Here is a 10,000-nt window from a genome sequence, read left to right as displayed (position 1 = left end):
ATTGTTCATGGTATTATTTGATAACTGTATTGCAGTTTATAATTTTTCTTTGTATTTTGAATAAAGGGCCATGGACAGAGAGATTTGGAAAATCTAAAAAAAATGATAATTTCTTTTTTTTCCGTTCGCCTGAATTTATTCAATTTTGTTTAGTTTAATTTACTTCGGTAAGTCAGGTATGGAGTACACTTAAAGGTTGAATATATATAAAATTAGTTCATTAAGATGCTATAAATGAGAAGTACCATAATTTATCATTATATGTATATACATATATATATGTTTATATATATATAAAATTTACTTTCTTTATTATCTTATATTTCAAGGTCAATAAACCCCAGGCATTTCCTTTTGCAGACAGTGATAGTAAAATTACCTTTAAGGGATTTACAGTATTTTCTAGATTTTTCTTTTCTATTATTAATCCCTATGCCTGAAGAGTTTTCGAGAAACTCTACGGGAACTAAACCCATCGTTCGGTAAAAAAATCTACGTGATTTCACATAATCCAGATCCCCTGTGGTAATCGTACAATGCATCCTAACCAATAAACCAACCTAACCTAACCCTATGGGGCTTATACACTACGATCTATAAATTCCCTAGCCAGGTGGCTCTGGCCCCTGGACCCCCGTGGTATTATATGCTCCTAGCAAGGGGGCTATGCCCCCTCGACCCCCGTGGTATTAAATACACCTATTAAATAGCGTTCTCACAAGCGCGTAGTAATACATGGACTACTCGATGGATCGCAGTAATGAGTTAAGCGTCATATTTGTTTTGGTTTTCGCGAGGTAAACATGGAAGGGGATTGTGAAAATGAAGGTCGATCTTCTGTCTTCTCTGTCCTGTATCTCCCTTATTTTAGATTTGCGCACCTTTTGTCATAGATAAAAAGTTTCTTAGTTTCCGTCAAGGTATCCACTTCATACACTTATTTTACTGTACTCTTGGTTGACATATACGGACAGTTTTCCGTATCATCTTTCTGAGAAAATAACTATTACCTTACATAGCTAAAAGTTGAGGTATACATCAGTAGTAACATATGCATAAAGACCAAGTGAGGTATACAAAGGGTGGTTTCTAGACGAATTTTTGGATCATTTTAACTTCACACCCCTTGTGGTCATTGCAGTATGTCGATGATACTGTATTTTGAAGTGACCGTAATACTGTAGAGAGACAGATTGCAGTTAGGAAGATCTCACAGCGTTGACCCGACAAACGACCCCTTCTCCCATCACTTTGCCCTCTTAACTACCGTCCGAGATCGTTCGCCTGGACTTCCGTAACAGCCTCAGGCACAGGGCAGGCAAGGCAAGGTCGGGGGAATCTTGGCGAGAGCAGAGGTCGGAGAAACAGACGGGAGACGTGAACGACCGTGAACGGAGGAGAGGCAGTTCGGAAAGCGAGAGGACAGGCGGCAGATCAGACGAATGGATCGGCAGCCCCTTTTTAACCCTCATCTAAGTTAAGTTCTGCAGCATTGCGTACTTGTGTGGTATTACTTAATGAAGGGGAATATTTCTTCTATCCTATGTGGATTTTTAAACGATCCTTCTAAGCAATGCCTGCCTTTCTTTTACAGACATCAAATAAATAATAAACTGTCTCATAAAAAATCAAGTCGATTTTCCCATAAGACCTTAAATTTTCCAACGCTACCATTCCAATGTAACAAGGACATATAAACAGGTATTAACCCCGTCAACGAGCGCCTTCGGCTCGTTGCGCACTGTAACGACGGTTTAGATCGTTACAATACGACATACGATATATCATAGTGTTATGGCTACGGATGCTACAAAAAGCCCTTATATATATTATATATGTGCGTGCGTGTGTGTGTGTGTGTGTGTGTGTGTGTGTGTGTGTGTGTGTGTGTGTGTGTGTGTGTGTGTGTGTGTGTGTGTGTGTGTGTGTATATATATATATATATATATATATATATATATATATATATATATATATATATATACATACATACATACACACACATACACACACAGTGTTCTCGATGAGTTTCTCCTTCACTTTCTTTTTTATATCTATGATTATTTGGAAACTATTAACATTGATGGGGGTAGGGGTAGAGAGAGAGAGTAACGCTTTGCTACGAAGATCGAGAACAGTCGGCACGATAAGGGGGCGTGGCAAGTAACTGCCGGCCACGACCCCTTCTGGAACCAAATTAACTGTAAGGAAGTGTTACACTGAGTAGCAAAAGTTTTTTTTTTTTCTTCATTAGCTCATGGTATACATGCACTTCAGTGAAAGCTTCCAATTTGTCCTTCATATAGCACGTTGATTTATAGTTCTGAATGACATTTACTTGATTTTCCTCCGTTGTGAATCTAGGGTGCCCACTTCTGGCCTTGACTCTGGTGGATCCAGTTGCTTGTTGTCGCTGAATCCACAGAGACACGGTTGGCTTCGAAATAACTGATCTTCTTGATATTTCGGCTCTTGGTAGTCCCTCAGAGTAAAGTGTAATTATGACACTACAAATGGTCTACGAGGTTTACATTGCTAATATTGGCATGATGCAAGGCCCTGGCCATATCAACTCCGAGACATTCAAACACTTTATGAAGCTTCATATTTCCCGAGCTTTGAAAACAACTCAACAATACTCGACAATGAATTCCATATTTGGGTGTTGTGAGATGAGGTAACCAAGGAATTCCGATACGTGTGAAATATAAAGGTTAGAAATGACTAGGGCCGTTAGAAAGTCAGATATGCGCAGAGTGACACAGAAATGCGTATGACCGAGTGGTGATCCCATGGCTACGCCTTCTCGCTACACATACAGTTGGTTATCAAAAATAAAATGACAATCTTGGATTGACAGTTCAAGCATCTTCTTTAGATCTTCCTTCGAGAAGTTTTGTATTCATCAGTCTAAAACAAGTTGTTTAAGCAGATATCTAAAGTTTATTTTAGTGGGATATTAGTAAATGATGAAACAGTATCAAAACTGGCCATACAACACTTGTCAAAGCTGATAGTGGCAATTTCTTTAGCAAAGGTGAATGAATCCTTATTGTAAATATATCTGTAATAAGAGGTGTTAGGAACGGAACAAGGAATCTGGCTAGTTGCTACCTGAATGTTCCTATGGCAGATAATATGGGACGTAAAGTAATTCCGTCCTTGTGCACCTTTGGGAGACCGTATATAATTCCAGATGTTTATCCCTTTGCATACAGATTCTGGTAGGTATTTCGAGTTATTAAGCCATTTGCTGACAACCTGGGTAGTAGTCTGTTAATTTTACCTTAACAATGTAGCATGATTGAGAAAATATCTTTAAGTACCGAGCTGAATTTGCTTTTATCAGAGATAACCTCCATCATCTTTTTAAATTCATGTTTGTTTAACATAGTAATGCCATTCCCCTTGTCAGGCTTGGTACCAATCACATCATCTAATTTAAACCACTCTTTAAGTGATGAGAACTCATCTTTGGATAATTTGTTAACTGAGATAGCATTATGAGAATGAAAAGAGTTAAAAACCAAATATTTGATGTGGGTAGCAACATAATTAGAACCTGTGCACTGTGAATCATAGTGTTTCATTCTTCAGGTCGTGATAAAATATCTCAAAAGTCGTAAAATGTACTAAGTTGAGGCGATCAGCGTAAAATGAAAACTTAAGACCTCTCTCAACGGAGAGGTGTGTACTGGAATAATTGAAAATCACCTTGTCTGAATCCAGGGTTGTTTCAGGGATATGCCATAATCACTTAAGCTTATAGGCTGTATTATTATCATGATTGCCGCGATGGTCCAGTGGCTTGATTCCACCTCTCATGGTCCGAGTTCGATTCCCCATCGCGGCGGAAAATTATTATTATTATTATTATTATTATTATTATTATTATTATTATTATTATTATTGTTGTTGTTACTGTTGTTGTTGCTGCTGCTGTTACTGTCATCATTATCATCATTATTATTATTACTGTTATTATTGACAGTATCATCATCATCATTATCATTACTAATAATATTACCACCGTGATTTGTTATTACTGTTTTTATCTAAATTACTATTATTATTATTGTCATAACTATTAACATTATTATCATTGTTATTATTATTAGTAGTAGCAGTAGTAGTATCTTCAATCTTATCATATCTGTATTATTGTTAATATCATGATTATTTATTATCATTATCATTACTACGATTACTATTATTACTATTATTATTATCATCATTATTACTATTATTATTATTATTATTACTATTATTATCATTATCATTATCATTATCATTATTATTATATCTTTTTATTACTTCACTTTATTTTCTAATTCACGTTTTGGATACATTTTGATAATCAATAACAAATGACAGTGAAAGATGAGTTCAGCCAGCATAAATTTATTATAACTAAAGACACTAATGTACAAAGTACCATCTAAACGACGACGAGGTTACATATTATTGGATCATATGATAACAGAATTTTTAAAAAATGAATGAATGCACCAAGCCACTTGCACATTCCTTTTTTCAGCTTCTCGAGGATCGCCGACCTCGCTGAGACTCGGCTGGATCGGAAAACCTTGTCACGGCAGATCACTTCTTCAGCAGTGGCAGCTTCACGTCGCCTTTGCCACTCCTGAAGGTTATGGTCCAGTCCTCGAGGTCAATGACGGTTCTCTTCAAGGACGCGTCCCCCAGAGAGTACATGGCCCTCGCGCAGGTCACCGTACCCTTGAGGGGCCGAGCAGAGTCGTCGAGAAACACAGTGAGCGTGTCCTTCACGTCCAGAAATTCGTGGTCGTGGAATTTGAACGCCTTCTTGAGCTTCAAGCCTTTCGACTGCGCTCTATTTAGGGTTATCATGGTGTAGCCGCCTGTGTCTACCAAGAACGTCTTGGGGAAGACTTTGCCCTCGGGGAACCTGAGAGGCAACGTCAGCCAGGGTTTCGGATATCTCTCCTGCGGCCCCCGCGGCGTACGGTTCAGCGTGATCTCCAGTTGCGAATCAATACTGAATTTGGCTTGAAAATCGGTCAAGAAATCCATTGCTAAAAGATCAGGCTACAAGGAATTTCTAGTTAACTTCCAGGGATGCCTGGCTGTGTCCCAGGGTCACTATCAAAAACGCTTCGCCGACGATTGGCACCTAGTGGCATAGATAGCGAACTCCTTTTCTCTCGCATGGCAGGATCTGGTCCCGAGGCACGAAAGCCTTTTGAATGATGGACTTGTTGCTCCCCGTATCTAAGATGAAGAGAAAGCTACTTCTGTGCGCTGCCGGGAAGGTACAAGTAATGACCTTTCGTTTTTTTTTTTCACGATATCCAGCGTCACTCGCTCCTCCTGCAGGACGGGAGCCATCTCTGGTCGCTTCTCCGCTTTAGAACAGGTTGCAGACATTACAGCTGCTCCTGTCTCTTGATCTCCTAGGGTGCCTGACAGATAACCCTTCGAGTAAGAACAACGCGCTGAGCGTCGAAGATGTCTCAGCAAAGGTGGCAGCGACTACCGCACAACGAGGAGATTGTGCTTCTGTCGCGACGAGGAAGGCGGGCCAGGGATATGGCATTGGGTAATGAGGTTGTGTGCGTGTGTATCCTTTTTTTTCTCAATGCTCTTTTCCTTTTCATCCCTACTCCCTCTCTCTCACTCCTTTCTCTTTCTCGCTCTCTCCTGTCTTTCTCTCTCTTTCTCCCTCACCCCACCTCTCTCTCTTTCTCTCTCTCTCTCTCTCTCTCTCTCTCTCTCTCTCTCTCTCTCTCTCTCTCTCTCTCTCTCTCTCTCTCTCTCTCACTCACTTTCTCTCTCTCTCTCTTTCTCTCTCTCTATCTCTCTCTCTCTCGTCTGTCCTCACCAGTATTTCCGCGCTACCTTCTTCTTCTTCTTTATGATTTGCGAAGTTCTAGCTTCGCCCGGGCCTTCTAAATATGGCCCGGCCTGTGTCAGCTTTTTACGGCTGTCTCATTTATTTGTCTGACACTCGGTGCTTACCGTGGCGGCGGGCCTGCCGCCATGGTGTAAGCATATCGCAAAGCCTCTTTACCAGCACGGCGGCTGTTGTGGGCGGTCCCTGTCTCAGAAATTGTGTATGGTCACAATTTTCTAAGTAGTGGACTAGTGTGGCGTTTGGCTCGCCACAGTGCATGCAGTACCTTTCTTCGCGTTCGATTGTTGTGATAATCTGCCATGCACAGTGGTAACCTAGGCGCATTCTGTGAAGAATAACTTCGGTACCTTTGTTGATCACTTCAGAGAGTGCCAGTGGTTCATATCCTGTGGCGTCTGAGTTCCAGCTTGCCGAGGGGGAGGTCCACGTTTCCTCTCTGTGGAGCTGCCGTAGGAAGGTACGACCGACCAAGGCACTCTTCTCCTTAAGTAATTTTCGGCTCGGTTTTATCGTCATGGGATTTGGGGGCATACCCCTGCCAGCGACGGCTAGTCTGTCAGCAAGCTCGTTCCCTCTGATGCCGATGTAGCTTGGGACCCAGTTGATGATAATTCTTCTACCCTGAGCAAGAATTCTCTGTGCCATTGTGAGAATCATGGTCAGTAGGTAGATGTTGTCTGTGGGTAAGCTGTGCTGAAGACAATCAATGGCTACCCTGGAGTCTGTGTGTATGACCACGTGTCCTTCCCTTAGGGACGCGTGGGCTAGGGCTCCCATGATTGCAACTGCCTCTGCCTGTAGCGAGGAGGCGTTGTCTGTTACCCTCATGGATTGCATGACATCCCTTGCTGCCAAGGCGGCGCCTGCAGTGTGGCTCAAGGGATCGACCGATCCATCCGTGTAGTATGCTCTACTACCCGATGGAGTGATAACAGCAATAACCCTCTGAGCTTCTGCCTTTAGGCTAGGCGTGGGGTATAGGCTCTTTTTCATTGACAGGCTCATTATGTTGAACTCTATCAAGCTCAGTGCCCACGGCGGGGCTTCGGCAAAGTCGGGGTATGGGGAGTCCATGCCCTTAGCAAGAAGCTGTTCCTTGAGCTGATGGCGTATCAACACCCTGGCTGTGTGAGACAGCCAGGAGTTGTTTGCAAAGAGCTCGTTGTCTTGTTCGAGGCTTTTGACTAATTTTTGTCTTAGGCTTGTGTTCCTGGGAGCCTGGATGACCTTTGACAGGAATTGTGTTGCCATTAGATCGATTCGTGAGTCCAGGGGGAGAAGGTTTCCCTCCATCAAGAGGTGGAGGACCTTCGTCCACCTCTGGCAGCTTCATTTTGGACTGTCTCTAATTTGTCTGTGTGCTTTTTCTTGGCAGCAATTAGAGCGACTGAGGCATAGTCCACAACGGGCCGGACAGCATGTACATAGAATGATCTTAGTACTTTGTGTCTGGCCCCTATGCGTCTCCCAGTCTTTGCTCTCATGACAGACAGTCTTGCTTTGGTTCGGTCAACCAGGTACTGGACCTCCTGGAAGGAGAGGGTCCGGTCTATCCTTACCCTAAGGTATAGGTAGTCCTGGACCCATTCCAATTCCACTCCCTGGATTTTCAGTCTTGTGCCTCGAATTCTCTGTCTCAGAGCCATGGCTTTGGATTTGGCTGCAGAGATCTTTAGTCCTGTCCTATAACACTCCTCGGACACGAGGTCCAGACAACGCTGGGCTTTATTCTGGCTGCGTGGTCCAGGGGAGGTGATAGCGAGATCGTCTGCATACGAGATGATCTTGCACCCCACTGGGAAGTTTATGTTGAGGATGCAGGACATTAAAGTGTTAAATAGGGCTGGACTGAGAACCCCACCCTGTGGCGTTCCATTTTCGAGCGGCATTCGCGTTGCCTCTCCTCTCTCTCATTTATACCCCTCCTCTCCCTTTCCTCTTCAGACCTGAGTATGGAATCCAGGTGGATTTCGAAACTGTAGTCTCAATTTCAAGAAATCTAGTTTTTGCATTGCGGGTTTTTCTACCATACATACATACATACACACACACATATGTATCTATATATATGTATATATATATGGTTAGAGCACTGGACTTTGACCCTCGTGGTCCCGTGTTTAATTCCTCGTCGCGGCACTGGCCGATTTTAATTAAACACAATTAAAATTCCGTTAGAGGTGGCGCCTGGGATTGAACTGGTGACCTCTCGATCTGCAGTTGAATGCTCTACCACTGAGCTACACCCCCACACACTGAACGGAATGAGCAAGTTGTACTTATCATTTTTTCATACAGTCATACATAAATATATATATATATATATATATATCTGTGTGTGTGTTTGTGTTTGTACGTATAAATTAATATGTATATTCCATCTTTCATATATATACTTCAGTATATCTGACTTCGGTTTCGGATTTCTAAATCAATTTCCACCGAGTGCCCACTAGGAGTGTGTATGAAACCTCGCTATCATTACTTATGAGTAGATAGATAATGTGTATGGAGCTAGTTAGATCCTAGTTGCACACTCCTTTTAGGGGGTCGCGTAGCATGGTTGGTTTAGTACTGGCCCTCCGGTCTCATACCCGGAGGGCCAGTACTGTGTTGCATGAGGTTGAAGTTGCTTGCCTCTTCGAAACAGCTTGACGAATCTGATGTTAAAATACAACAATGTTTGAGCATTTTGCGGCATTTACAGTAATTACTGTTTGACAGGGATGCTCCAGTGCAGGATCTCTGGAAGGAATTGCTGGTGATGAGCCGATATTCCCTGAGATTCTTGGACCGGCACTGAAGAAATCCCAAACCTATACTTGGTACTTCACGCCAGGAGGTGCGATTTTCCTTCTCATGGTAATAACACCAATGTACGTTTGATTATCCGGATAATATATTCTAGTATCCACTGGCAAGGGACCCATAAAAGTTGAGTGTGGGAATCAAAACGTGTGTGTGTGTGTGCACGTGCGTGTGTGTATGTCTGCATGTGCGTGTGTGTGTGCAAGTATATATATATGTACTTCCCTTCATTGTTCTACTTGCAATTTGTTCAACATAAATTCCACACGTGTGTGTGTGTGTATGTGTGTGTGTGTGTGCATGTTCGTGTGTGTGTGTGTGTGTGTGTGTGTGTGTGTGTGTGTGTGTGTGTGTGTGTGTGTCTTAGAGACGTTAATATAATCTAACAGATATCTTTACATGGGGGGTGTAGCTCAGTGGTAGAGCATTCGACTGCAGATCGAGAGGTCCCTGGTTCAATCCCGGGCGCCCCCTCACTATTGTTTTAATGATGTACAGTATACACTATCCAGATGGATTTGCCTTCAGTACCTAAGTGTCTTAATGAATCTGTGAGTTTGACAATATCTTGGCTGTGTACAACAGAGAACTCTTTGTCAGTGTTTCATTGCGGATTTGGTAGCAAAACAAGCACACAAACACACACACATACATTTGTGCAGTATGTACAGTGCCATGTACTGTACCAAATCCACAGTGAAACCCAAAAAGAATTCTCTGTTGAACACAGCCAATATATATATATATATATATATATACATATAAATGTGTGTGTGTATATATATATGTATGTATGTATGTGTGTGTGTATGTGTGTGTAACGAGGCCGAATAACAAGTCGCGTCTGGCACGATGCAGAAATCCTTGGGAGTGGTCAGGTGTAACAGACTTCTCGATACTTGTAGCGGTTTATTCTTTAGAGAGAGTATAGTACAACTGACAGATAGAGGTCTGGTCCGGTCAGCGTGCTGTAGGCTGTCTGTCTGTCGCTCGCAGGCGACCTTCCTTTATACAGATTATACTAGGAATTCACAAGGGTTGCGATGTACTAGGAATTGTGGAGGAAAGGAAGTGATCGTGTAAACGGGGCGACGTCACTAGGCGGAAGGCCCGCGAACGTCGCATCCGCTGTCGTGTTGACCAAAGGTTTGGTATGTAGAGATTAGTGTTACTGTATTAGATATATATTTATAAGCTAATAGTGTTATATGTATGGCAATAGTAGAGTAAGGGAAGGGGTATGCTACGAGAGGTCCCAAGAGAGTCCTTTAGCTATAAGGGTTATGTGCAACACCCAAG

General features: G+C 42.5%; 1 non-coding gene across 1 annotated transcript; it reads left to right on the top strand.

Moving 5' to 3' along the window:
* The first annotated feature begins 9,103 nt into the window (after positions 1-9,103).
* Trnac-gca lies at positions 9,104-9,175 on the top strand. The gene has a single exon. It is a non-coding gene; the product is annotated as a tRNA-Cys (tRNA).
* The last annotated feature ends 825 nt before the right edge of the window (positions 9,176-10,000 follow it).

Source organism: Penaeus chinensis, chromosome 36, assembly GCF_019202785.1.
Source record: "Penaeus chinensis breed Huanghai No. 1 chromosome 36, ASM1920278v2, whole genome shotgun sequence".
NCBI classification, from domain to species: domain Eukaryota; kingdom Metazoa; phylum Arthropoda; class Malacostraca; order Decapoda; family Penaeidae; genus Penaeus; species Penaeus chinensis.
The sequence above is the reverse complement of the archived record's forward strand: the minus strand, read 5'-3'. Positions and strand labels throughout refer to the sequence as shown.